The 23,141-nt window shown below is 44.2% G+C and overlaps 1 long non-coding RNA gene across 2 annotated transcripts in view; it reads left to right on the forward strand.

Annotated features, from left to right (window-relative positions):
• Positions 1–20,783, forward strand: part of LOC142830196 (uncharacterized) — a 29,549-nt gene extending 8,766 nt beyond the window's left edge. For both annotated transcript variants that reach the window (XR_012905226.1, XR_012905227.1), the window contains exons 3-4: positions 2,658–2,694; positions 17,165–20,783. This is a non-coding gene — a long non-coding RNA (uncharacterized LOC142830196). The remainder of the gene's footprint in view (positions 1–2,657; positions 2,695–17,164) is intronic.
• The last annotated feature ends 2,358 nt before the right edge of the window (positions 20,784–23,141 follow it).

Raw genomic sequence — 23,141 nt, forward strand, 5'->3', positions numbered from 1 at the left:
GACAAGGAGCCGATTGACTTCTTGTTTTAGAAGGGTTTCGTGAGAGTGGTCCCTGAAAAGGGACGGGGTAGGGGGAAAGGTAGAGGGGATAGAAATAAAAGGGATGGTATAGCCCACTTGAATTATCTCTAGGACCCAGAGGTCCGATGTTATGGATTCCCACTGTGGGAGGAAGGCACGCAAACGATGATTGAATAGATGGCCATGTTGAGGTGCTAGATCGAACAGGAGGTCTTGCAGACCCTCGACCAAATGTTCAAATTTGCTGCTTAGATGGTTGGTTAGCCAGTGGGCGGGCTTGGTTGGGTCGCCTTCTGGGACCTCACTGTCTTGGTCTGTTGTCTTCATAAGGCCTCTGTGGTCGATTGTATTGTCCATACCAATATTGATTATATGAATTATATGGGGTGTATCGCCTGCGTTTATAGGGTGGCGTGCACATACCTAGCGTGCGAAGTGTGGACTTAGAATTTTTGCTGTTGTGGAGCATTTCGTCCGTAGTGGCTGCAAATAGCTTTTGTTTGTCAAATGGCAGGTCCTCCACTTTGGGCTGGAGTTCGCGGGGAACTCCAGACGACTGGAGCCAAGAAGCTCTATGCATCACCACCGCTGTAGCTGTAACTCGGGCTGCAGTGTTAGCTACATCCATTGCCATTTGGAAAGCGGTGTGGGCGATCATATGGCCCTCATGAACTATTGATTTTAAGATGGGTCTTTTGGAGTCGGGGAGATGCGCCATTAGTTCTCCCAGTTTTGAGTAGTTGTCAAAGTTGTGATTTGCTAAGAGAGCAGAGTAATTTGATATTCTGAGTTGTAGGGTTGAAGAGGAATATACTTTCTTGCCAAAGGAGTCCAACTTTTTGTGGTCCTTGTCTGCATTGCCTGTCCTATATTGTGGAAGCTTCGCTCGTTGTTGTGCTGAGTCCACGACTAGTGAGTTAGGTTGTGGGTGAGTGAAGAGAAAGTCGTTGTCTTTTGAGGGGACAAAGTACTTTCTGTCAATTTTCCTGTTAGTTGGTTGGATGGATGCAGGCGTCTTCCACAGATCTTCTGAGGTCTCCATGATTGTTTCTTCTATGGGTAGGGCAATCTTGCCCTGTAGTGTCGGATGTAGATTCTTTAACAATTGGTATTGTTTCTTCTGCACCTCTTGCAGGGAGACATTCTGGCTTGTCACTACTCTCTTGAATAGTTCTTGGAACTGTTTTAGATCGTCAATCGTTCCAGTGTCTGATGGTACTACGGCGTCCTTTGGTTGTGCATCAAGGGCATCAGAATGTGTGACATTTACTGACTGAGTATCTGAGTCATTGTCTGAGATTTGTTCCATCTCGTCCTCCGAAAAACTTGCTGGAGGTAGGGGTTGTGGCCGAGGCAAACTTCTCCGGGATGCAGTGGAACGAGGTGGGGAGCGGTGTCCATATGGCTCCCAGTGTTCCCAAGGTCCCCATTGCGGAGGATAAGGTGGAGGTGGGTAAGGCCAGTATGAGTGCCATGGGCCATGTTGTGGCGGAGCCCTATAATGGTGGGAGCAAGCCTTCCCAGGTGACGGATGTTGCGAGGAATAGACCGTGCGGTGGTCATCATCAGGAAGGGGAGCGTCGTGAAGAGACAACGGTGATATCAACCTGGGAGGGGATTCCCTTGATGGAGACCTCCCAGGAGAGTAAGAAGTAGAGGGCAAGCACAGATAATGATGCCTGCTGTATGGATCAGTCTCTTGTTGGGGCTGATCCCCAGCAGCCGCATCGGGCTGCTTGTCTGGCTGTGGGAGGACCAGCGGAGCATCAGCTGGTGCCAGTGGCTTCGGAGGCTGCCCATCCTTTTGCTGCGGTGCCGTGACTTTAAGAGGCACCGCAGCTTTAAGCCGTGGTGTAGCTTTCGGCGCTGCAGAGGCTTGAAGCGGCGCCGGGGCTGGAAGTGGTGCCGCGCTCTGAAGCGGCACCGCGGTTTGAAGCGGCGCCGGCTTTTCATGCCGTGCTGGCTGCTTAGAGCGCTCCCCGGGCGCCGCAGAAGCTTGAAGCAGTGCCGGGGCTGGAAGCGGTGCCACGCTTTCAAGTGGCACCGCAGTTTGAATCGGTGCCAGCTTTTCATGCCATGCTGGCTGCTTAGAGCGCTCCCGGGGCCGCTCAGCTGTTGAGCGCCCTGATGCCAGCGCGGAGTAGGAGGATCGCCCCAAAGCCTTAGTGGAAGGGGACTTCCCAGTCTGGTGTGCCTCTCCTCTGTGTTTGGGAGAGGAAGAGGCTGGAAGAGAGTGGGATGGAGAGGCTCTCGTTCTCGGGGCATTTTTGGAAGGCGGCGGAGGCTCTTGCCGCGGTGCAGATTGTTCTTCCGCAGGCTGTAGAGCTTTTTCAAATAAAATCATCCTGAGGCGGAGTTCACGGTCTTTTCTGGCTCTTGCCGTCAGGGAATTGCAGTGGGTACAGTTGTGGGGAGAGTGGGTCTCCCCCAAACACCGTATGCAGTCCAAGTGGCCATCTGAAGCCGGCATTGGGTCCCAGCATTGACCGCACTTTTTAAAACCTGAGGAGCTGGACATTGCGGGCTCTCTCCCTCTTGAAATTATTATATTTATCTTTTATATTGTTATAGTTTATGTGGTTTTGCTGCTGCTTCTTTTTTTTTTTAAAGTCTTTATGTGTTTCTTGTTTTGACAGGTGGGAGAAAGCCAGTTCACCAGAGTCCTGGTCTGAGGTAAGTTCAAGCCCCCTGAGGGGGGGATTTAATTAAGTCTATTTTTCCTATTTCTAGTTTTTTTTTTTTTTTATAAAGAAACAAGGAAAGAGTAACTAGGATAAAACAGGGGAAGCTAACTATGCCTAAATAACTAAGGGGAAAGTAGTCAGATAGTCTGACAGGGAGCTCCTGGCTGCTCCGTCCGCTGACGAGGGTGGTTAAAGAGGAACTGAAAGGGAGGGGGTTGATTCACGCTCCTCAGGAGGCGGGAAGGGCTCGAGATGCCTCCTGGGCATGCGGGGCTCAACAGGGGAAACTGCTATACAAAGCTCCGATCTGCGGCTCAGGGCAACCCTTCACCTACAGTGGAGCACCCACGGGGACACTACTCGAAGAAGAACCACCCATTATTCAAATCCCTAGTCCTTCCAATACTGGTAAAGAAATTCCTGCAGTAGTGGTCGAGTCTATACAACCTTTGTTCCAGAGTCCCCTTCTACCCATCAGAACCGTCCATCTCCATGACAACAGATGCATCTCTTACAGGATGGGGCACTCACCCATGACATCACACAGCCCAGGGTCTGTGGTCCAGTAGTGACAAGAACCTACATATAAATGTCCTGGAACTCCATGCAGTCAGGAGTGCATTGGCGAAATTCCTCCCATTCATCATCAACGTAGACAATGTCACAGCAATGTTTTATATAGATCATCAGGACTGGGCCCGATCTTGAGCACTTTGCACAGAGGCCATAGCATTTTGCAACTGGTGCCTGGAACACAACATAAATATTACCGCAGTGCACCTTCCGGGCACTCTGAACACAATGGCAGACACACTCAGAAGAGCCCGTCTGACCAAACACGAGTGGCAAATGAATCTACACATATTGTCAAACATTTTCCAACAGTGAGGTTACCCCACCATAGATACATTTTCCACATAATCCAACAAAAAATGCCACCCGTTCTGTTCCAGGGCAGGCATCGGCAACGGATTGATGGGAGATACTTTCCTCATCAGCTGGTCATCTCACCTAATGTACGCGTTCCCTCCCATACCCCTGTGAAACAGGGTTGTCCACAAGACAAGGAGAGACAAAGCCCACCTAATACTTAGAGCTCCAGCATGGCCACGTCAGCATGGTTCCCCGTTTTAATGGCAATGTCTTGCGCATCACCAATACACTTACCTTACAGCCAAGATCTCCTTCTTCCTCCAGACCCTCATGCTACCCAACCAAACCTCCACTCCCTGCACCTGAAGGCGTGGCTCCTGGATGGTTCTCTGAGTTAGAACTGACTTATTCACAACAAGCACAAACGGTACTTCTACACAATAGGGCACTAGCCAACTGTAAGACTTACTTTCAGAAATGAAAAAAAAAAACCCTCAGTGTGATGTGTACGCCATCAGGTAGCACCTTCAACATCCTCCTTACCTGCCATCCTCAATTATCTTTTGCACCTTAAGGAAGCGGGCCTTGCAATAAGTTCCCTTGAATTTCATCTTGCAGCTATGACTATCTTCCAATTTCAGATAGACGATTCATCCATATTTGCACATCCACTCACTAAAAGGTTTTTAAAGGATCTTCAAGCACTTTATCCAGACATCAATTCACCAACACAACCATTGGACCTGCATTTAGTATTGAACGCTTTAACTAGGCCATCTTTCAAACCAATGGCCACCACCTCACTATTATACTTATCCATTGAAACTGTCTTCTTTGTAGCCATTACCTCTGTGGGAGAGATTGCAGCCCTATTGGCTGATCCCCCCATACACCATCTTTTTTAAAGACCAGGTCATTTTACATACCCACTCCAATGCCTCCCCTCCTCATCCTTCCACCTTAATACACAATATGCCTTCCTTCCAGAAAATACACCTGTTTCCCCAAACCACATGCCAATTTATTTGAGATGAAGATGTACGCCCTTGATCTGCACAGAGATCTCTTTCTTCATGCAATGAACTAGACCTTTTTGAGCATCTCCAAGACTGTTCATGTCAATAGCTAACCACAATAAAGGCCAGTCCCTCTCATCACAGACTCTCCCACTGGATTTTGGATTGTATTAAGCCCTGTTACTCCCAAGCAGAGGTGCCCCCTTCAGACAGCATAAGAGCACACTCAATCAGAGCCATAGCCATCTCAATAGCATTCCTCCACAAAGTACCCCAAAAGAGACATTTGTGTAGCTGCTACATGGTCGTCAAACCACACGTTTGCAAAGCACTACGTACTTACGTAGGGGCCTCTTTCCAACCTGAAACTTGCTAAAGCAGTCCTTTCCACTGCATTTCTGTCAGATCTGAAGTCCCTACCTCGCCTAATGTGGAGCACCCACAGGGACATCTCTCTTGAAGAAGAGAAGGTTACTCACCTCGATAGTAACTGTTGTTCTTCGAGATGAGTGTTCCCCATGGGTGCTCCATAATCTTCCCTTCCTCCTCTCTACTTTGGAATTCTGGCCTCCTCACAGGCAACATTCAGGGTAGAGAAGGAACCAGGGATGGGGGAGACTCACACATGCACAATGCCGGCCATCTAGGAGTGCATGGCTGCAGACATGCACATGCGTGGCCCTAGAGACACTGCTCTGAAATCTCTAATCTAAGGCTCAGTGGTTGCACGCCGAACTAATGTGGAGCACCCACTGGGACAATCATTTCAAAGAACGTCAGTTACTATCGAGGTAAGTAACCTTCTCTTCTGCAAGCACACTTGCTGAAATGGAAATATCTTCTTGCAAGGTACTAGGTTTCAAAAGAAAATGTTATACAGGTCCCCTTGCTGAGTATAACATATAAGGATCACAGAGTTATCAGTGAAGTTGGTGGCAAAACTCCATCATTTTTGTAGGACCAGGATTTGGCCTAGAAGTTTATAATAGAGACAGAACTGTAATGCAAAAATAGTAAAAAAGCAGCTTGATTGTTAGTATAGAGAAGTCATCTTCTTGAAAGCTATCAAAGCAAACAAATCAGTTTGACAAGTCAAAGTACAAACTCTAGACTGCCCCTCAATATGGTGTTAACATGTCAAACTGCAGAGTAAAAAAAAAAAACAAACCAAAAGACATAGTGGACCTATCAAGTAGTATTCTAAATTTCATTTTTCTAACATTATTGCTTTAGGACTGCTTAATCAATGGGATTTGTTACTTGCAATTAAAAATATTGTCTTTTATGATTTAGAAATAACTACACATTTAAGTAGCATTAATATATAGTGTACAATATATAGACATTGTAGCTATTATACATTGCACATATTTATTTTGAATTAGCTGAGGACTCGCCACATGATGCAGTGAAATGTCTGTTGTGGCTAGTTTCCATGTGAAGCCACATTTATTCACTTTTCTGTATAAAGGCTGTTAATGGTATTATCACTGTCATATCTTTCCATAAGCTCTGCACTCACTTAAGCATAGTTATCTATGGTCATTGTAAGAAAAAGAAATTCATTTTGGTTCAATCAAAATAAATAAATGGAATGTTAACAGTAGTGATTCCAGGTGTCAAACACTGCTTCAAGGTCTCTCTGACTTTGCTCAGGAATTATATACTCAAGCAAGTTGCATACAATAAACTGCCTTCTTGATAAGAAATCTACATGGCCTGTTAATTGTGCCAGCTGATTCATTTGGAAAACAAGACACTTTGGACACAGACATATCATAAGCTTTTGAACAGTGTACGTTGAAACCTATTCAATATTGACCAGACCTTAACTGAACTCTCTTCCCTGCTTATCATGATCTTGTGGGGGTAGGTTACCCCATCAGAAGGGTTCTAATTAGTGGGGGAATTAGGATAGGGGCTTGGCAGCCCAAGTGACCTGATCAACCACCTTACAGTAGCAGCTCTGGCTCCCAGGTCAGCCTAGCCCAGTGGCCAGACTCAGTAAGACTGTCCTATGCAGGGTATCACAACTCTGTAGCCAGAATAAAGTGGGCAGCAGCTGGGCCTTCCCTATTCCACCAGGTACCAACCCAGGGGTACCCATTATAGGCCCAACATGGGTCCATCAAAACACACAGGATTTCACAACCAGTAGTGCCTCTGGACTACTTCCTACCCTTTATTCTGAGATGGGCAGTCTCAAGGCTTCCACTGTCTCTCCTCTGTTGGTAGTGGTCAGCTGGGAATTGGTTGGAGCCTTGGCTTGCTTTGGTACCTGGAAATGCTGCTGGGGTCTTTGCAGGAGTCTGCAACAAACATCTACTCTCTTCAGCAGCCAGCCGAGAATGAGCTGAGCTACTGTCTTTTATACCCAAGTTCCAGCTGGAGCATGTCCTGCAGGGCTGAGAGGGCATGGTCTCCTCACCCACAGAATGCAATTAACCCATGCTGAACCAGTGCAGGGTAGATACCCACCCTCACATTTGAGTTGCAAGGGACCTCAAATGCAGGCCCACCAACAGGAAAGAAAAAAGGGGGCGACTGCCCTGGGTCCTGGTGATTCAAAAGGGCCTGAGGCTGCCATTACAGTGGTGGTTGGATCTCTGGGGCCCTTTAAATCACTCCCAGAGCCTTGGGCATGGGTGTGTGTGGTCTGGGTAGCACTGAGGGCTGGCTGGCCCCACTCCTTCTGGGAGTGCGGATCCACCCACCCGTTTGCCGAGGGGCTGGTGAGTGTATCAGTTCCCCTGCTCAAATGGATCACAAGTGCATCAGCTCTTTGGATCACAAAACTCGTTTTATTATTCTTAAATGTCTTTGATTGATAGGTATCTGTGTTTCTAGATCTGAATAATTTCACTGATGGAAGCCCTCTCTTCTCCATTTATTCCTAATGAACAGTGTCAACAAACACCTGCTCTTGGGTTATTCTCAGCTTCATTCATTTCTATCCGTTTAGCTATAATAATGGATGTGGGGTGTTTTGTTTATATTTTAAAATGCTAATAGTATCCTTCCTTCTGGATGAATTGGTTCTTGTAACACAATTATTGAGCTGATTCTCCACTTTATAACATCAGTTTTAGGTTGGTTGATGCAATTATACTGACCTGAAATTTTTCTTATTGAGTGGAGAATCAGGTTTTGTCTACCGTATACCTCAGTTACTTACATTTTGCCTGCTGGTACAGCAACTGAAGGTGCTGTTGTCACTAACTTTACATTTTTATACTTCTGATCAAAGAGGTTAAAAGAAAAAAATTAGTTTAACACTGGGAATATCTTAAAATATATTCCCATATTTGAGGTAAAATATTGATAAAATGATATAATTTCATAATTTGTGACCTTATAGATGTAGTGCCTTGTGATCACAATACAAAGGCTCATGTGAGCAAATCACAAGCGCCACCTAGTATATTGTCAGAAACGCCATCTTGGTTTTCTTTTACTAAAGAACATTCTGGGGAAAATACTTTGCAGTAAGCTGAAATTTTATTTGCTGCCAAAATTCACTAAGTCAAAGTATGTCTACTGACAACGAGCTTTAGTAGACACTTCCTTTGCAAATTAGAATCCAAAAAAGTATCTATGGAACAAATCCCACAATCCTATTAGTGTTAGTGACAGTGGTCATGCAAACATGTGACTCCACATGACGCCTTACCCCACAGGAGTCCATGGTCATTTTGCCAAGAACTTCAGTGTAGCCAGGATCTCACCAATTTACTTAAATGAAGCTTTGTAAACTTAGAAACTCTATCTTTTGGTTTTGAAAACTTAAAGAGGGTCTTAAAGAGTTATTTAATTCCCCTGGAGGGAAAATATGAATCAACCTACCAAAAGTAGAGAAATGGCTCAAATAGATATTTAAGATCAAAATTATGAGACATAAGCCTTAGTGAAACAAGATTGAGGTGAATAGAAGTTTTTTTTTTTAAATGTGTGCTGAGTTATACCAGTGTAAATCTAGAGTAACATGGAGACACTTCAGAATACATTATGCAAAAGATGAGCCACTGTTTTTTAATATCCTTTTCAGTGACTTACTGCTATGAAATGCCATGCTGTGTTAGGCCACTTGCAAAATATACTGTGCAAACCTGTTTAATTGTTTAAAACAATTTTAGCTGTTTGGTGAATTGTTTCTGTGAGGGCATTACCAGATGCACATTATAACTACAGTATTTTCAGTTTCCATCAACTAGAAATTCAGATGCAGTATGTGCACAGCATGCTATCAGGAAGATAGCAAAACAACTCCAAAGTCTAGGTAGTTATGACTTTTCCTGTTTATTAAACATGAAGCTATACATGTGCAGCCTCTTGCGTTGTGATATAGGTACTTGTGTGCATAGCTGTTCCATCAAATACAGATTTTTTAATAATTTTAAATGTATTAACAATTTTACAGTCCTCTTTTCCCAAGTTTGTAGGACACAGTAAAGAACAAAGAAAATTAAAAGGTTCCTACCCTGAAGAATTTAGTTTTGTTCAAGACGCGCAGACAGGATGTGACTATTTGGGCACCTGGGCATTATTTTAATTTTAAATACATCATTAACTTGGGCAGGACAGTATAGCAAAATTAGTTTAAAGGAGGAATTTGAAGGAAGGAAGGGAAGGAGTTAGGCAGGCACTCTCAGGAAATGTGATCCATGAAACCAATCAGGAAAAAAACCCAGAAGGTGACTAAAATTTTGTAGACCACTTCTGTGCTCTCAAATAAACCATCGTCATTGTCTCACTGCTTTCATAGTAATGCAAGTAACTTGCAAGATAGCAGAAGTGAAAGCTTCTGTTTTCAATTAGGCTCCAGAACGATTTCAAAACACTCCAGCAATAAAGGCCTGGTTTATAAGTGGTACAACAAAACAACACTTTCCACAGCCTTCGTCTCATGTTGCACTGGACATAAGACTTAACACTAGACACTAGTTCTACTGTGTGTGTTGCTTTCATAGCTGCTGCCTCTTACATGCAGAGCCACTTCCTTTTAGGGAGCTTTTGTCATAGTCTGAACACTTCAGCTACCTATTTTTAATCCACATGTATCCTTCTCTTCTTAGGAAATGGCTTAACTACATTGAGTTTTAACTGCATGTGACATCTTTGCCCTCTACTGTCAAAAAAGAAAAACAGCAGACTGTTAGAAAGTACAAGGAATGTATCCTGTTTGTCAGGTCACTGTTTTTGTGTTTATCAAAATCTCCTCTCTGCAATAAATGTCAAAATATTGGTGCAAACAGGAGGTAACTTATCATTTGCACAGTACTATGTACGTATAAATGCTCATGTTTTAAAATTAGAATTACTTTCATGTCCAAATTTATGTCCATACAGAAACAAATTAACAATCTGATTTTCCTATGGAAATTACCAGCACATATATAGGCACACACATGTACACTTTGCACACAAATTTGAATGTTTCTGTGCACACAGACTTGGATTTGACTAATTTCACACACAAAAGCAGATTGGCAAAGTTGCACTTGTATGATGAGAGGTTCTTTTTGAAAACAGAGCAGAGTCCTAAAATTTTAAAAATGTTCTTTCATTAAAACTACTGTAACCAAATATCAGAAATTCCTGTTTTTGAAGGAGCATGAGATAGCCTGGAAAAGCAATATTCTACTTAAAATATAATTCAGATGTATGCCTTTTGGGCCCTTTTCCCAATCCCAATGTCTGTTAAAAAAATTACCAGCTACTTGGACAGGCAGGGATTGTGTCTTCTTTTTGCACAGCACATGGGTGCTTACAAATAAATGATACAAGGAAAAGTAACAAGAAATAGATTCAAAATGAGGAATGAGGAAGGCACTCACAGGAACTAGTACGAGCACTTCTGAAATAAAATGTTACTTGTTTCAGCTGAGAGAGGGAAAAAAAGAATAATGTAACAATAGAGAAGGGCATGTAAAGGAGATTACAGGGTAAAAAAGCACTGATAAAACCTTACCAATTAATAAGGGCCTAGCAGGCTAAGTACTTTTATATTATTGTACATGCTGTGTACACAATGTATTGTGATTACAGGCAATGTGTATGATGGGTTCTGTCACAGAGATCCCCATGAGACTGTCATTTGATGTGCTGAAATAGCACTGAATCCACCTACCTACCCTTTGGAGTGCCCCATGATCCTGTTCTGCTGAGCCAGACCCTCCAGTCTCCCCCAACACAGGCATAGAGTTGAAGTCACAGCCCACAGCAGAGGAATAAGCACACTAAGATCAGCTCACCTCTGAGACGGCTCAGTCAGAAATTTGACTGTGCACCCTGGTGCACAGTCGCAATGGGACCAGAACCCCAGGTAAATCTGTCTCAATCTGCATAAAGTTTTATATAGAGCAAACTCAAAAATTGTCCATCCCCTTTACCAAAGAAATATGAACAGCAGTTGTCCCTCCTGTAATAATTATTCACCCGGGGTTTATTAATAAATCAAAATGACTTTATTATCTATAAATGTTAGCATTTAGCTGGTTCAAGTAACAGCAGACAGATCAAAGTAAGTTACTTAGCAAAATAAAACAAAACATGCCAGGTAAGTCTAATACACTAAGAAGCTTGCTAGCTGCAATTTCTTACCCTAACAATAGTTTTGATAATCTTTTCTCACAGGATGGGGAGCCTCCCAATTTGGGCCTGATCTTTCCCCCTGTTCAGTTTTAGATGTTTCCAGAAGTCATCATGGGTGGTAAGCAGGGGCACCTGGAAGCCCCTATTTATTGTTTGTTTTTCCACCTTATATCCCTTTTGCCAAAGGTGAGAATCCTTTATGTTCAGTTTAAATTTTTCACACTTCCAATGGAAAGTACAGCATCCAAAATGGATTCGAGCTTCAGGCCACCTGGCCACGTGTCCTGGCGGGACCATAGACTATTCAAAGATAATTGTCCCGAGGTCTTGACCATTAAGTTCCCTGAGTATTACTAATGGCCCTCACTTAACATGTCAGATTGGTAAATAGGTTTATACTTTATCATTCCTGTTTTGAAGATAGAAATATGCAGTCACACAAATAGAATATTGTGTGACTGCATATTTCTAACTTCAAAACAGGAATGATAAAGTATAAGAGAGTTACTCACCCTGTGCAGTAATGGTGGTTCTTCGAGTGGTCCCCATGGGTGCCCCACTCTGGGTGCTGGTGCGTCCTCGCACCGGCAACCAGAGACTTTTCTAGCAGTTTCTGCCTGGTGCCCTCTAGCGGCGTAGGAATTGTTGAGCACATGCGCGGCACAGCTCCTCAGTTCCTTCTCTACTGTCCTCGGCAGCAGACGGAGCCGACCGTTCTCCTTACTTCTGTGAAAAAATAGTTAAATACCCCGTTTTAAGCCCTAGTTACTTCATTATCCAAGTTTTTTAGCCCTATTCTCCTTCCCAGTCTAGTTTAAAAACAAACATTTTTTTCTCGTTGTGGCTTGCTGCTTTTCCCCAACCCCTCATGTCCGGCTCCCCGGGCTTCAAATGTTGTGAGTCATGTCGGGATGCTATGCCCGCTTCGGACAGGTACTCCAAGTGTATTAAGTGCCTTGGGGAGGCGCACCAGACTCAAAAGTGCCTGCACTGCTCCAAATTGACAGTGAGGGCGCGCTGAGACCGAGCAAACAGACTAAAGATTCTCTTATATGAGAAGTCCCTACGTCCTTCCTCAGAGGACTCTCCTACGACATCTAGACCACCTCAACTGAGTAAGAGTATGGAGAAAAGTCAACTGCCAGCCCACTCTGGCTCCATGACCTCCAAAACCGGTCTCTCTCTGACTCTATCCCTATCCTCGTCACCGTCAGTGGTACGGGTCAGCACCGAGGATAGGCCAGTAACCTCCGGTGCGGCGCAGCTTAAGATGTCGGCACCGCATAAAAGAGCTCATTCAGAGCCAAGACAAAAGTCAGCGGGACCAACTGCTACCACACCTAAGCCGTCCTCGGCACCGACTGCTCTATTGAAAGAGCGCATGGCACCGAGCCGTGCCAAAATGGCACAGCGCCCGGCACCGAAGAAGGCCCATGTCGACAAACCACCTCCGACTGCTCCGGTGCCGGGACAAGCCTCAGCACCATCAACACCCCTGCTGTCAGCACCGCCACTACCCAAGCCACATCGCCCCGCACCGTCTCAGAGGTGCGAGCAGTACCAATCCCCAGTGCAGAGCCACACCTCCTCGGCACCGCCATCCCCGGGTTCCTCTATCCACTCTATGAGGTATCGCCGCTCCTCGGTTGCTTCTCACTCGGTCAGTGACATCGGCATCGAATCGAGGAGCAGGTTTTCATCGCAACACTCTAGCCCAGCACATAGACCTCCATCCTGGCAGCCAACTCCAGTTCAATATGCATACGCTCCCCCTCCGTATCCATGGTATGCGCAACAGTATGGCTACCCACCTCCGCCATATACCACTCAATGGCAACCCTGGGAGCCACATCCAAAGAAGAGTCACCATCAGCCCTCTTCCACTATTTCCAGGCCACCTCCTCCCTCGCCTCCTGCTACTGCATCTCCCACTGAACCGAATTCTCCAGTCCCCTCGGAGGCACACGACTCTCTCTCTGAAGGGGAGACCAGATTTCCTCTACACAATTCCTCCTCCTCCCCAGATGAAGCGGTCACTACCAAAGCCCCAACATTGGGAGATGACACACACAAATTTCAAGACTTGTTTAAAAGAGTTGTGATAGCTCAGGAAAGAGACCTCCAGGAGGTGCAGGTCAAGCAATATCATCTTCTTTGTACACTACAGCTACCAACCGCCTCCAGAATTGCTATACCTATGGACGAGGCTATTATAGACCCGGTCAACAATATCTGGCAAACTCCAGCCTCCATCACTCCAACAAACAAGAGGGCAGACCATAAATATTTTATCACTCCAAAGAATATGGACTTCCTTTTTACCCACCCACCTCCTAATTCTCTAGTGGTAGACTCGGTGCGACACAAAAGTAAACAGCCTAACCTCAGAACAACTCCATAGGACAAGCACCACAAAAAAGTGGACATTATGGGCCGAAAAGTTTACTCTTCAGCCACATTATTCCTCAGGGCTGCGAACTATACTGCCATGCTCGCGGACTACGACCACGCTAATTACTCCAAGCTCCAAGACCTCCTCCAGCACCTTCTGGAGCACAAAAGGTCAACCTTGATCAATATTATGCAGGAAGGCCACACCATCTCCCACACAGCCTTATAGTCCGCTATGGACGTGGCAGACACCGCAGCCATATTACGGCCACGGCAATTGTGCTTCACAGGATTTCCTGGTTACAGGCATCTGGGGCACCTAAGGATCTACAGCAGAAGGTTGAGGACCTGCCTTTTGACCGGACCAACCTTTTTGCAGCTAAAACCGACGAGGTGTTGCATTCTATGAAGGACTCCCATACGACTCTCAGAACCCTCGGAATGTACACTCCTCCATTCAAGACAACTAGGTACCAGCCTTACCAATGCCCAAGAGAGTCATTTAGACAACAACCCAAATACGATTTCCGCCAGAAACAAAGAACTTACCACCGAAGACCACAGCGGCAACAACAACAGCACGTCACACCCCATCCACCATCAAGCAAACAGCAGGTTTGAAGGTCAGGCTGAGAGTCAGGAAGCCAATCCTCTGCCACTGACAACTAATACCTTTCAGTTCCACCACCCCCTCCGGGCCTTTTTCCACGAATGGTCCCTCATCACTTTGGACAAATGAGTCTTGGATTTGATTCAATTTGGTTATACTATCCCTTTTACCTCCCTCCCTCCCTCACTCCTAGCACCCTCCTACCGCGTCCCTCTTCAGGGACCCCTCTCACAAAACCGTCCTCCTACAAGAGGTTTCACATCTTCTTCAACTAGGCGCAGTAGTACATGTACCACCACAATTCCAGGGCCGAGGCTTCTACTCAACCTCCCTCCTAACCCAGAAGAAGACGAGAGGATGGTGACCCATCTTAGACCTCAGGCGCCTCAACAAATACATCGCATACCACTGTTTCAAGATGGTGACCTTATCAACGATCATTCCCATGCTTTATCAAGGTGATTAGCTTTCGGCTTTCGACTTCCAGGATGCCTACTTCCACATTATGGTTCATCCTGCTCACAGACGTTTCTTATGGTTTATGGTAGGCACTCACCACTATCAAAACAGGGTGCTCCCGTTTGGCCACTCTACGGCCCCCAGGGTGTTTTCCAAAACCCTGGCAGTCGTTATGGCCTCACTTCGATGCCAAGGCATCATAATATTCCCGTATCTGGACGATTGCCTCATAAAAGGTGCATCCTTTGACGAGACCAAGGCCATGACAGACAGACACCACAATAGCCCTTCTACTCAGCCTGGGGTTTCACATAAAATATGCAAAATCCACCCTACTCCCAATGCAGAGACTAGAATTCATAGGCGCCCTCATCGACACGGTCACGGTGAGGGCTACGCTTCCTGAGCACAGGTTCGCAACCATATGCAACCTTATCAGGGCAGTACAATCGGTGCTGACTGTCATGGTCTGCAACTGCCTCAAGATCCTCGGGCACATGGCTTCCATGACCTACGTTGTCAACTTGGCCAGACTTCACATGACACCTCTCCAGTCCTGGCTTGCGCCAGTTTACAAGCCTTCCAGAGACCAACTTTCCAAGCCTGTTGCCATTCCACCATGCATCACCAACTCCCTACTCTGGTGGACAATTCCTCAAAACATGTTACAGGGCGTTCCTTTCCAACGTCCACCTTCCACTCTCAGTTATAACAGATGCCTCATTCATGGGATGGGGGGCCCACTTAGGCCACATCACGGCCCAGGGCAAATGGTCATTTATGGAACAGACTTTCCATATCAACCTCCTCGAGTTACGGGTGGTCAGATATGCATGCCAACATTTCACAAAGTGCATAGTTCACAAGTCCATTACCATCATGACGGACAATACCAACTGCATGTATTACATCAACCGTCAAGGGGGTGCTCGATCCCCTTCCCTGTGTTCGGAAGCTATCAAGCTCTGGAACTGGTGCCTGTTACACGGGGTCACCCCTTTGGCCATTTACCCGGAATACTGAATATCACAGCAGATGCACTAAGCCGTACATTTCTGGACCAGCACGAATGGGAGCTTGACAGACGTGTCCTCACTCCGCTCTTCCTTCACTGGGGCCAACCAGACTTGGACCTCTTCGCCACAAAAAACAACAGAAAATGCCACCTTTACTGCTCCAGAAGAGCCCTAGGGAAACGTTCCCTCGGAGACACCTTTTCCATCACATGGGATGCCCCTCTCCTGTACGCGTTTCCCCCCTTCCCGCTCCTACACAAATGTTGTACCAATAAAAGCAAGCAGGATCTTATGAGGGGGATAAGGCAAAAAGCCACATTTATTGTAAAGATAATAAAAAATAAAGAAAAGATAGAAGCAAACAACGTTGTTTAACTACTTATTCCTATCACTACTTAACCCTTTTATATATATATATATATATATATATATATATATATATATATATATATATATAAAAACCATTCATTCAAGTTCTGTATATAGTTACCAGCCTGGAAGTTGCTTGTGGCCAGGTACTCTGTACACAAGTGATGGTAGTGGGGAGCGAAGTCCTGATCAGATGCGCATCTGAAGCTCCTGGTGGGCTGGCAGCAGAACCTTGGACTCTGATTCCATAGTTTTTTAGTCCAGTTCTTATAGGAATTTCTTCCTATGCCAGTCTATGGAAATTGCTGCATCATGCTGATGTCTCCAGGGTGGCTGCCAGGTGCTCGTCAGTGATCTCATCGGGTGAGCCTCCAGTACTTGGTTTTCTCCACTTGACACCTTTTGGTTGCACTGGCACCTGACGCCTTCTTCAGCCCTTTGTTGCTGTATTCTCAGGCTGGCACCTCTCAGAACCATTCATTCATCGTCCAAGCACTCTCTCTCTCTTACATACATTCCCTAATTAATGTTTCCCATACAGTATTTTGTATAATAATAAAAGTTGTAGTTACAAAAGTTTCTGGGTGGTATTGCTTAAAACATTCTCTGAGTGCTAAGTAAAGTTACAATGTTTTAAAGAGAACAGGCATCAATTATGTAACAATGCCCTTAGTCAATTACAGGGCTTGGCTCCCATAGCAGAGTTAGTGGCATGACAATGCATTGTTACAATGTATCTCTGCAATGTCAATTTCAAGCAGTCCCTTGTACAGGCTTGAGCATGCCCTGGGACACAGAGGGGGGGCTGTTTCTGGCTACATAGGATTATATTCTTAACAGTTCTAAGTTACATGACCTAATACATTATATTCTAAAGGGGCAATAATAATAATAAATCTAAACATTTAACAATCTTAACTAATAATAAGAATAAGAATTAATGATCAATCTAAACACTTTAAGTTGTGGGGAACAAATTATGGGGAGTCACTTCCATTTGGGGGAATCACATTTTTAATACATTGATATGTTATCCCTACACAGAGTCCTCAACAAAATCAGGATGGACCAGGCGCCGGTCATTCTAGTGGCACCTGCATGGCCCAGACAAATGTGGTTTCCTTATCTTCTCAGGTTGGCAGTGATGGACCCGTATCCCTTTCCACTTCACCACGACCTTCCATCGCAGAATCACGGTCAGACTCTCCATCCAGACGTTACCAAGCTCCATCTCCATTCCTGGCTCCTTCATGGCTGCAGGATGCTGAGGCTGCCTGCTCGGAACAGGTGAAGGACATTCTGATTAACAGTAGAAGACGTTCCACTAGAAGAACTTACCTGTATAAATGGACTTGATTCTCTCGCTTGTTTTCTCAAATGCATATGAGCCCACCACAGTTCACTCCTTTACCTACTCTACTGAACTATTTACTATCCCTAAAACAGTCGGGTCTAGCACTTAGCAGTATCAAGGTCCACGCCGCCTCCATACCTGCCTTTCACTACTCCACGGACGGCGCTTCTTTTCTCGCTAACCCATTGACCAAACGCTTGTTTAAGGGGCTGCAAAATACCTTTCCTCCTGTCCGTCCACGAGTCCCTATCTGGGACTTAAACCACGTTCTAAAGAGCCTTACAAAATCGCCATTTGAACCTATAGCCACTTGCTCTTGGTCTCATTTGTCTATGAAAGTATCCTTCCTCGTTGCTATTACCTCCAGCAAGAGGATGAGTGAGCTTGCGGCCTTGATGCTGACCCTCCATACGTTGTATTTACAAAGGATAGGGTGATACTCCGACCCCACCCTAAGTTCCTCCCTAAAGTACCCTCCCCCTTCCACATGAATGAACCCATACACTTACCTGCCTTCTTTCCAAAGCCTCATGTTGAGCCAGTCCAGGCTACATGGCATACTCTCAATGTCCGACGAGCCCTGGCCTTCTATGTTGATTACACAAAACTGTGGCGAGCCTCTCCTAGACTCTTCATCTCTCATGCTGAGAGATCTAGGGGACAAGCAGTCTCATCTCAGAGAATTTCTAAATGGATTACTTCCTGCATTTGAACTTGTTATGCCCTATATGACAAGCACTTACCTGGAACTGTCACAGCTCATTCCACCAGGGCGGTAGCTGCCACAACAGCCTTCCTTCATAATGTTCCACTGCAAGACATTTGCAACGCTGCCACATGGTCATCTGACCACTCTTTTGCACAACATTATGCTCTTTCCTCTTCCATAGCATCCTCCATGGCAGTGGGACAGGCTGTATTGTCCACAATTACTACTACACGGCTCCAAACCCACCTCCGCGAGCCAACAACTGCTTTGTAGTAACCCAGAGTGGAGCACCCACGGGGACCACTCGAAGGAGAAGAAAGAGTTACTCACCTTGTGCAGAAACAGAGGTTCTTTGAGATGTGTCCCTGTGGGTGCTCCACTACCCTCCCTCCTTCCTGTGCTTGGAGCCTTATACTCTAGTGGGTAGAGAAGGAATGGCGGAGCCGTGCCGCGCACACGTTCAACAATTCCTACGCCGCTAGAGGGCACCATGGCGCTTGCGCGGCACAGCAGAAACTGCTAGAAAAGTCTCTGGTTGCCGGCGTGAGGACGCACCAGCACCCACAGTGGAGCACCCACGGGGACACATCTCAAAGAACCACCATTACTGCATAAGGTGAGGTACTCTTTCTTATACTTTATTATTCCTGTTTTGAAGTTAGAAATATGCAGTCACACAAATAGAATATTTACATTCAGCAGATTATAGCTTTTCTAGTGATGTACAAGAGCTTAAATTTTGCATAAATCTTTTTCCAGTTGTGTGTGTTTTCATAATGAATCTGGGATGCAACATCACAAATGGTACTATACTTTATTGCTGACTTCTGCAAAAGCACTTCAAAGTAGGAATAAGATCCTCCGGAAAAGGGCTTTTTTTCCGGAGGATCGGGGCCAGTGTAGACGCTCTTTTCCGGCTTTTCTAAAAGCCGGAAAAAAGCGGCGGACATTTTTATTTAAATGCCGCGGGGGATATTTAAATTCCCCGCGCATTTCTCTATTGCGATTTCAAAAATTACCATGCCCCTTCCGGAAAAGGGGCCAATGTAGACGTAGCCACAGAGGGCAAATGATCATGTAGAGAACAGAATTATTAGGGGTGACTGTGTTACTTTTAGGCACCATCACACTTAGAAGAGCAGGAGCTGGCAGGCAGCTGCTTATTTGCAGCTGAGTAACAAGGACTGTTGCTGACCTTGTTTTCTGGCATCTGTTATTTAGAAACTCTTACCCAAGAACTTTACCACTGCAAAGTATGAGAGTAAACCACACTGTGAGCAAAATGGATGTGAGCTGTAATGTTAACATGATCACATCTGATCTTAATTAGCTTCTCGCAATGACAGTGTAGTTCAAAGAACACAAGGCCTCAGCTCCTGTACTTCTACTGTCTCCCTTTGTAATATTTTACTCAAGTTATTCACTTGATTTCCATTTTGAAAACAAGATCCCTTCAAGTATTCTAAATTTCTAAGGAGTGGTTTAACAGCATGCCTTTGGTCTGGAACTATTTCCTTATATAAAAAGGAATTGCAATTTTGTTTCATCTTAATTCCTTGATAAATAGGTGAAAAGATTGTCATCTATCACACAGATATTGTTCAATGTGTGCAAGTTAAGAAGTGCATTAGCAGCAGCATCTCCCTGTGGGAATGTAATGACATTTACTCTCTGTATTTTAAACATTTACAAAGTTATTTTGTGTGCCTTCCTTTCAAAGTCTCTTTGCCTTTCTGTTGAAGCTTAACTTAGTTAAGGGTTGTCTACTTGTGATAAACAGAATTGTCCATCATCAAAATTGTTTTTGAAGACTACATTCAAATATAATTCCCTGCATGTACCGAGTTTAATAGTTTAGCCATCTCAGAAGACACCATTTTACAGAATACCAGCCTTGAAAGAATAGGTGAGCCCTGCATTTTTATGATGGTAAATTGAGATGCTGTACTATAGAGACTTCTTTTGATGATCAGATCCTTGTGTGAAAGATTTGTCACAGTCTTGATATTAATGTTACTTCCTCTCCTTTTCCCTTCTTGTAATGCAAGCTTTTAGGGTCAGGGTTATCTTTCAATCAGTGTTCATTGCACATTACAATGGGGCCCTATTTTCGGTTCGGATCTCTAAGAACGTAACTAATAAACTGTGATACGGAGTCACCAACTTGAAACCGTCACTTTAAGAAGAGTTAAAATTAGTTTCAGACATTCAGACATCTGCCAATTGTCTAACCTTATATACTGGCTCCAAGTGACCTAAAGTATTGTTGCAAGAGTCCCTCTTCCCCAAGCCACCACTGGGTAGGCCGCCTCTTCCTCCTAGCCCCAGAGGTTGGGGTTTTGCAGCAGGTCTCAATGGTAGGGAGCCCAGCCAGGCACCCTCAGGCTCCCTCCCTAGCTGCATTTACCTAGTGCTGATCCAAATTGTTCTCTCCAATTTCTCTCTTTCCCTCTCACCTCCAATTGCTGAGGCCTTTAAAGGCCCTCAGTCAGCCAGCAGAGAAGTCAGCTGGCCCCAATTTGCATGAGCCAGCTCCTTCCCAGCTGCATCTAATTGGGCTGCAGTTCTCTGCTTCTTCTCACAGGGGTTTTTACCCTTTTGGGCTGCCTTTTCCCATCGCTGCAGCAGCTCCCTGGTCTGACCCTGTCTCAGTATAAAAAATGGTCCAAAGACCACGCGTAAGAGCAGAGTTATGAGGGGTGAAAAGATCCAGATTTCCCAAAACAAGTGAAGTGCCTGAAATTTTGCATCCCAAAAGACAAACTATTTGTTTCTCTCTGGTTTGTGAAGACATTTGATACATAATACTGTGTGTGTACATTTGTGTTTATTTCACATTGCACTCCATGATAAAGTTTGTTTGTTTTGCTTAGAACCAAATCCTGCAGTCTTTATTCAACTATGACAGTAGGATCTGGCCTTAAAGTAATAATGATCTATAAGTATTGTATCAAAGATATAATGTAAATGTGTGATATTTGACCAATATTAACAGACTAATTTACATATTAAATTAGTATATATGGATTATAACCACACAGCGCAACCAAGTGGCATATACCAATTTGGGAAATAGCTTTGCAAGTCTTGAACAACTACCCAAGACCATTATTACACTTCTGCTTCCCTTTTAAAACCAGTAATCAATTTCCTACCCTCCCCTATTTTTCCTGAAGGACCCGACACAGGGGCTGGCTAGACTGGCAAGTTTTACCGCAAAAGCACCTGCTTTTGTGCAAAAACTTGCCAGCTGTCTACACTGGCCGCTTGATTTTGCGCAAAAGCACTGACGTTCTACTGTCCAAAATCAGTGCTTCTTGCGCAAATGCTTTGACGTTCCCGTTTGGGCAAAAGCCCTTTTCCGGAAATGTTTTTGCACAAGAGGGCCAGTGTAGACAGCTAAAAACTGCTTTGCGCAAAAAAGCCCCGATGGCGAAAATGGCAATCGGGGCTTTCTTGCACAAAACGTCTAGATTGGCACAGATGCTTTTCCGCAAAAAGTGCTTTTGCAGAAAAGCGTCCGTGCCAATCTAGACGCTCTTTTCCGCAAATGCTTTTAATGGAAAAACTTTTCCGTTAAAAGCATTTGTGGAAAATCATGGCAATTTAGACGTAGCCTGTTTGTTCCCAAATTAATGTAGTAGTTTCTGCAACCACTTTGTCTTAAATAAATGAAAACATTTAAACATAGGGAACAAAGAAAAAGATCAAACAAAACAAAAGTTTTTATTCTCCATGACGACTAACATTTTATGAAAAGCTCAGTTCTGGATAGTTTTGGTTAAGCTTCCCAAAGACCTCACATAAGTTAGCCCACTGTGATGAGAAGGGAAATCTGGTTATCAGGTGGGTTTGAACATTTCTCTGAAAAATGTCATTTGTTTTTCAGCCACCATCTTGAGCTCTACTCCTTTCTCTTTTGCAGTCTTCTGTGGCTTTGTAAGCATTGCCTTTAGCACATTTTATATTACTATACGTTACAGATGTGGTGGCATCAGTGAACCAAGTGCATTATTCCTTTTCTTTAGAGATAGTCTTCAGTTTCTCTTCTTTGATTTACATAACTACATGTATTTGACTGTATATCAAAAAAGTGATCTGCTCCCTTTCAACACCAACACCTTCCCCCGGTCATGAATGGTGCAGGTCCAGACACTAATTAACTAGCTCAGAAGATTTTACTTTAGACAGTTTGAAGCCTAAAGGGCTTCTTCACCTTCTCTCTTTCCATCCAAAGAGACATTTTCCTTGCAGTGCTTTTTTTTTAAAATAAAGCTAATTAATGAATATTTCATGCAAGGTATTCTCATTATTTCCTGGTTGTGTGTAAATTTTGTTCCTACTGGACAGCAACATTCACAATACTACAATGTGACACTGAGAAACCACACATAGGTCTTATTTGGTACTGTTAATCAATATTCAGTTAATTGTTTAGGTAATGCTATGGACAGAAATTCTTCTTAAGATTCTGTTATAATAATGGCTTTATGCCAAGATTCCCCATTCCATAATATTTTGTTTGAATTCAATTAAGTTTGCTCTTAAGACTCAGAATTCTTGACTCCAAAGGAGGAAACTGCAGTTTCTAATTGCATTTTCTTGTTCAGCAAATATATTATTGAAATAAGACATCCAAATCCAATAGGAAATTAGTGCTCCATCCCGCCCCTTCCTCATAAACAGAATGCTAATTGCACCACAAACATATAAAACAGTTATTCCTATGAATAGAAGCTATTGTCTAACTTCTTAAACAGTGTACAAAATGTATTTGTAGTTCCATCCAAAAGACACTGCTTTTCTGAACCTTTTAGTTCTGTGAGTAAGGGTTTCCAAAGTTACGATATAGCTTTGCCTGAACTTTACTTCCAAAAATTCTTGATTGCTGCATCACATATTTAGTTTCCTGTAACAATTCTTATCCCTAAACAGAGTGGTTAGAATAATATCATAATAAAGCATGTCAAAGTCATCCCAACAAATACATAGCATGTGCTCTTCAGCCAAAAAAATACTGAATAGAAAAATATAAATAAAAATGGCCA

Source organism: Pelodiscus sinensis, chromosome 7 (assembly GCF_049634645.1).
Source record: "Pelodiscus sinensis isolate JC-2024 chromosome 7, ASM4963464v1, whole genome shotgun sequence".
In the NCBI taxonomy this organism is placed as follows: Eukaryota; Metazoa; Chordata; order Testudines; family Trionychidae; genus Pelodiscus; species Pelodiscus sinensis.